The sequence below is a fragment of the Schistocerca piceifrons genome, unplaced genomic scaffold, assembly GCF_021461385.2.
Source record: "Schistocerca piceifrons isolate TAMUIC-IGC-003096 unplaced genomic scaffold, iqSchPice1.1 HiC_scaffold_2356, whole genome shotgun sequence".
Taxonomy (NCBI): domain Eukaryota; kingdom Metazoa; phylum Arthropoda; class Insecta; order Orthoptera; family Acrididae; genus Schistocerca; species Schistocerca piceifrons.
In genome coordinates this window covers 1,330,181-1,336,556 of record NW_025728290.1, presented here as the reverse complement: position 1 = coordinate 1,336,556, position 6,376 = coordinate 1,330,181, and positions in this window count along the sequence as shown.

Here is a 6,376-nt window from a genome sequence, read left to right as displayed (position 1 = left end):
GAGAGGCATACCTGTTACATAAAAACAAAGTCCTAATGTACTGCAGCCATAGTGGCACCGTCAAATGTTAAATGCGGAATCAGCACCAGCATCGTCAAATACATATAAGTCACATCACATGCACGAGTCATGTTGTCAGTAAAACTACTGTTTAAAACAAGCTGCCGTACAGTAGCCACAAGATGTTTGTGTTGTAAGTTGACCAGATGTCGCTAATGTCGGCATACGCTAGTTTTCAATAATTAATTGAAACAGCGAAAATAAAACGGAGATACAATAGTTAAAGCCTGTAATAAGCTTATCAAGTACAAAAGGTGTTACAGTAATAAAAATCAATAAAAAGAAGAACACGACAAAAGTAATATTGTTAAAAAGACGAAGAGTTAAAAAACAGTGGTTGACATATGTTCTAGTGCCAATATTCTAGACAAAGACATAAATATTAAACATCGTTGACAGTGTACCGGGTAATATTAAACAACCATAAAACAAATCGCTAAAGGAGCCACAAATGAAAGATAATATAGTTCTGCACATGATCAGCGCCCTCTGTTAGCGCTAACTCTAGAATTCCGCACAGGCGGGAAATGGTTGGAGGCACGTGACCGGCAGAGGGCCCCTCGTACCCTGCGGCACCCCGTTGCAAGAAAATAATGACAAAATTCCTTAACAGTGGATGATCCACATTATCTGATTAATGCAGTCTATGAAATGAATAAAGAAGGAACAAGAACCTACTAGTCATGCGTAAAACGTATGAAAACGAGGTAAATATGTGATGCACTCAATACTAGGTGAACTTGCGAACACACCATATATAACAGAGGCGTGCAGTGCTTAGGGTAAAACATTGTCAAATAAAGCAAAGTAGGCATTGGGCACGAAATCAGTTTGCCAGTTAAGTAGTTTATTTGGCTCCTAATTTTTTGCTTTATACATTTCAAGCTCTTCTAACAAAATAACTCAAAATGTAATGGTTTTTCCTTTAACAGGCAATTATAGAGAAGTCACGATTAAACTGGATTAATATGATGTGAAACAAGCCACATAGTAAGACTTCTTGACACATCAGGGAAGTAAGCAAGAAATATTGTGTTTCTAGAAGTATATTTGGTAATAGAAAAACTTAGAGATAACTATGAAGCCTATTTTAGTAAAATTGTGTTTCTTTCTGAGAGCATTCAGTGATGAAAAGGGAACAATATTGTACGATGAATGAAACTTTTACATAAAATGTATACCATAAAACGCTTCTTTATGCGAAGACCTTTCTCCTTATTAAAAATAATTATAATATCAATAATTTATAATCTCAATGCTTAATTAACAGATGTAAACGAAAATTCATATGAAACTTCCTGGCAGATTAAAACTGTGTGGCTGACCGAGACTCGAACTCGGAAGCTTTGCCTTTCGCGGGCAAGTGCTCTGCCATCTGAGCTACCGAAGCACGACTCACGGCCGCTCCTCACAGCTTTACTTCTGGCAGTATCTCGTCTCCTACCTTCCAAACTTTACAGAAGCTCTCCTGCAGGAGTAGTTCCGTTTCAGTCGCGCTCGCGAGTGGCCGCTGTTAACTGTAGCGCTGCACTTAATGTTCACATCGCTGTACTTGTGCTTCGCCCAGTGCCGTCCGTCCGTTAATCTCCGTGTTCGTTCCTATTCCTTGTGATCTGATCGCTCTTTCTGGTCTTGCAGCTGCTACTTGGAATTTCGGTTGTTTAACCGAAGTTGCTTCGCTGGATTAACCATGGCTACTGTGGTGTCACCGCCAGACACCACACTTGCCAGCTGGTAGCCTTTAAATCAGCCGCTGTCCGTTACTATACGTCGGACCTGCGTGTCGCCACTATCAGTGATTGCAGACCGAGCGCCGCTACACGGCAGGTCTAGAGAGACTTCCTAGCACTCGCCCCAGTTGTACAGCCGACTTTGCTAGCGACGGTTCACTGACAAATTACGCTCTCATTTGCCGAGACGATAGTTAGCATAGCCTTCAGCTACGTCATTTGCTACGACCTAGCAAAGAGCTATTACCAGTTACTATTGATGCTGTAAAACATGTACCGTCAAGAGCGATGTTCACCATTTACGGATTAAAGTTAAGTATTCCACAGCTACGTCCTTTTTTGTTAGTCTCATTTCTTTGACCTGTTCCAGACCTCACGCCTGCCTGCGTGAGCTACAACGCGTGCCTTTCGGCTTCCTCTCATAGTGGGTTGGCTGTCTTGCCAATCCACAACAGCTACAAACCTCAGGAAGAATACCCTGGTATTTGCTTTTGACAAGGAATCCCGTCCTGTTCAGCCGAAATCCCTGGAAATAGATGGCTGGATTACATAGGTAATTGGTCTAAATTCTGAAACCGTCCATAACTGGCAACTGGATCAGGAAAAATACTGTGTTTTTGTCAAGTTAATCAGTGCTTCGACTGTTGATAAAGTATTACGAAAGTGGGGCTATGAAGTAGATTTTGAGCATAGAAATGGTTATAAAAGTATGGTTTCCATCTATAGAGCGGACATTCATTACAGAACCGTTCGTGTCTTGAATCTGCCCATTGAAATTGAAAATGATAAGATTAAGGAAGCTCTTTCAAACTACGGAGACGTTAAATCAATTGCAAATGAAAGATGGTCGCCTCGCTTTAAACTGCAGTGTTTTAACGGGGCCCGCTGTGTAGAGATGGACGTTAAGACGAATATTCCGTCTCACATAACTGTTTGTGAGTATAAGGGACAAATTGTTTATGCGGGTCAGGAAGCTACATGTCATATATGTAACGAAACCGACCACTTCAGACAGGAATGTCCGCGGCCAACTGTTGTCCTTAACAGTAATTTGATACAGCGTCAGAAGCTTACCTTAAATGATCTGTTACCAAAGAATAGCCCGGAACCACTGGTTGAGGATGTTAACGCAGCGGGCCAGGCTGATGTCTCCCTTCACGATAACAGTCAATTTCCCCCGTTAACAACAAAAGGAAACCCTGTCGCCACTACTCGTGAGACTGAAACGCAACCGAAAAAACGACCTCTGGAGATAACTGATAGTTGTTCAGAGGACGAGCTGTCTTGTTCCACTCCCTCACTTCGCAAGCAAAAACAGTGCGATGAGGAGGCAGAGGAACCTGAAGGAAAAGGCGAATGGAAACTAATGAACAGAAAGATAATACACATACGGTACCAGAAAATGAAGGGGGTGTAAGCAGCATTAATTTGCAGGAAACAACAGGTGCAGTAGCTGATTGCAAAGAACATAATCTGTCTGTTAATATACAAATTTAGGGAGAGGTAGCAAAACTGCAGTCTCCATTTGTTTCCCTCGATCAGGAAGTGAGTGAAATTAATAAATAACGAGGAAGTGGTGGCCAAACTGAAATCACGGTCAACACCTCAGGGCAGGCGCCAGCAACAGAAATTGCGAAAGCGTCTGCTGCTACTCCAGATAAGCCGCGAAGTAAAATACCGACGCAACCAAAAGAGAATGTAGCTCGTAACCAAGGGAAGGGAAAATCCGGTAGGGGCGATCCAAGTCCAAAGAATGTTCAGTCCGAAACGGTCGTACACGAATCACTGGAGGAACAATCAGAAAGTGCACCAGGAAATCAGTCTGCTTGCGGAACAAGAGAAAACATCAGAAGTAGAAAAAAACGGGACAGTAACCAATAAATAGATTGAAGTGTTATTCCATGTTCAGCCTCCCGAGAAACCGTTACAGCTTAACTGAGCCCTGAACCACAGGAAACTAAATTAGTTCATCAAAACAACTACATAGTGACAGCACAATCTTATTCTGTCACCACTATAAACATAAATAAAATCACGACCGGTTTGAAATTATCAGCCCTTAAGGAATTTTTGTACGAATCCGCGACTGATATTGCCCTGTTACAAGAAGTTCTAATTTCGGATTTGGTAATTCCCGGTTTGGTCAGTTACATAAACGTGTCTCCCGAAACAAGTGTTGGAACAGCTATTTTGGTGAGGAAAGGGATTACAGTAAGCGAGGTGGAACGACTGGAATCCGGAAGGGGAATAGGACTAAATATCTATGATGTGACTATCATCAACTTGTACGCACCTTCAGGAAGTTCGCATCGAGCTGACAGGGCACGTTTCTTCAAAGGTGACCTGATATACTTGTTAAGGATATCACCAAGACAGTTATTACTTGGAGGTGATTTTAATTGTGTTTTAAATCGAAAAGATCAATTACCTAATTTTAAGTTCTCAAGTGAACTAGAACAACTAGTTACTGGTTTAGAATTAAAGGATATATGGGAAATCACATACCCCTCCACTGTTGAGTTCACTTATGTCACGGCAACATCACGTAGCAGGATTGATAGACTATATATTTCTAAATATCTTGAAACTTCCGTGACAAAAGTAGAAACCATTCCTACGTACTTTTCAGACCATTCAAGTGTCGTAGCTTGCATAGATCTAACAAGACAGCCGGTTCGCCCATTCAAGAATCAGTGGAATTTGAACACTTCCTTGTTAGCAAATAATGATTTAGAAGATCTGATTAAAGAAACATGGGCAATATGCCTGCGAGCCGTAGTAGATATGCCACTGCTACTGACTGGTGGGTTAAAATGGCAAAGCCGAAGTTGAGGAACGTTCTTATTCAATACAGTGCCCAGAGCGCAAGGGAAATCAAATGCACTATAGCGTATTAGTATTCCGTTTTGAGAGATCTATATGATCAAGTCTCAGCAGGTTCCTCACTTCGGATAGCAGACATCAAAAAGGTCAAAGCCAGCCGAGTTACTTAATATCAAGAGAAGTCAAATGGAAGGGTTGAAAATACAATCGAAGGCAAATTCGGTGTCAGAAGATAAAACTACTTCCCTATATCATTTAGTGAAGCATACGAAAAACGGGAGAAGGACTTTTATTGATGAAATTCGAACAAAACACGGTACGATTCTCAGAACCCAGCACGATATCATGGACGAGATTTATCGCTATTATTGCGAGCTATATTCTGTACATCAGAGTAGTGACGCTTCCTTGGAAGAATTCCTTGACATCCTAGCCCCACAACTGACAGAAGATGACAACGAAAATTTTCTCGAGGTTGTCAGTGAAGAAGACATGTATGAGACTCTGTGCGCCTCACCACCAAAAAAATCCCCAGGACAGGATAGTCTGCCAGCAGAGATTTACCTCCGTTACTGGCCAATAGTAGGTGCGAAAATCACGGACATTGTAAATGAGGTTATTCAGGGTAAAATGATTCCGGCTGAGTTTAAAGGCAGTAAAATTGTTCTGGTGCCAAAAAATAATGAAAGCAAAGATTTAAATAATTTTCGTCCACTTTCACTGCTGAATTCTAAATATAAATTAATAGCTAGAATAATAAACAAGAGAATTTCATGCCTTACAGATAAAATTATTAGACTGTGCTCAAGGCAGAACCATTTTTCAAAATCTAGCGGAATTCAGGGATATCATTGCCATAACTTCTGTAACAAACATAAAGTGTGCTTTATTCTTTTTAGATTTTTATAAAGCGTAGTAAATCATGAATTTCATCTACAGACATTGAAGAAAATAGGTTTCAACGATAGGGTCATACAGTTGATTAAGGAAATAGCAATTGGAATAAATGCTAAAATAGCGGTGAATTGTCAACAATCCAGGCCGATGCAAATATAACGAGGTGTTCCTCAAGGAAGTCCTCTGTCCATGTCGCTCTTCACCATTTCGCTGGAACCTTTCCTCCGACGTGTCCATGCTAGATTAAAAGGCTTAACATTATCTGGAAATACAACAGTTATAAGAGCCAATGCTGACGAAATAGGGGTCATTATAAGGAATAATGACGAGGTAACCACGCTAGCAATAGTGACTGTAGAGCATCTGGAGCCAATGCAAACGAAAAAAAAAGTAAGATGTTAAATCTCAGAGGTTTTGACAATATCAACGTCGAGTGGGCAAAATTATTCCGACAACATAAAACACTTGGGATCACCCTGACAGAATGCCCTATGAAAATGACGGCTTTAAATTGGAAAGTTGCAGCAGATAAAGTGCAAGGAGCCATTGTAGAGAATGTAACTCGATATATGAGCCAAGTTCAAAGAACACAGAATATCAACTCATGCATCCTTGCTAAGGCTTATTATACTGCCCAGCTGTTTCCAATACCGAGAATGATAGCGAGGAGAATAATGTCCGAAATCACCAACTTTTTGTGGAGAGGTGAAGTGTTCAGAGTACCTACTAAAGTAGCCACTTTAGATCCTAAATATGGTGGACTAGGATTAACTGATATAACGGATAAAGCCTCTGCTCCTTTTATCAAAAGGCAAGTTAATTTAATAAGAGACTCGCGAGAAAGCATAACCAGCCAACATTTCGAG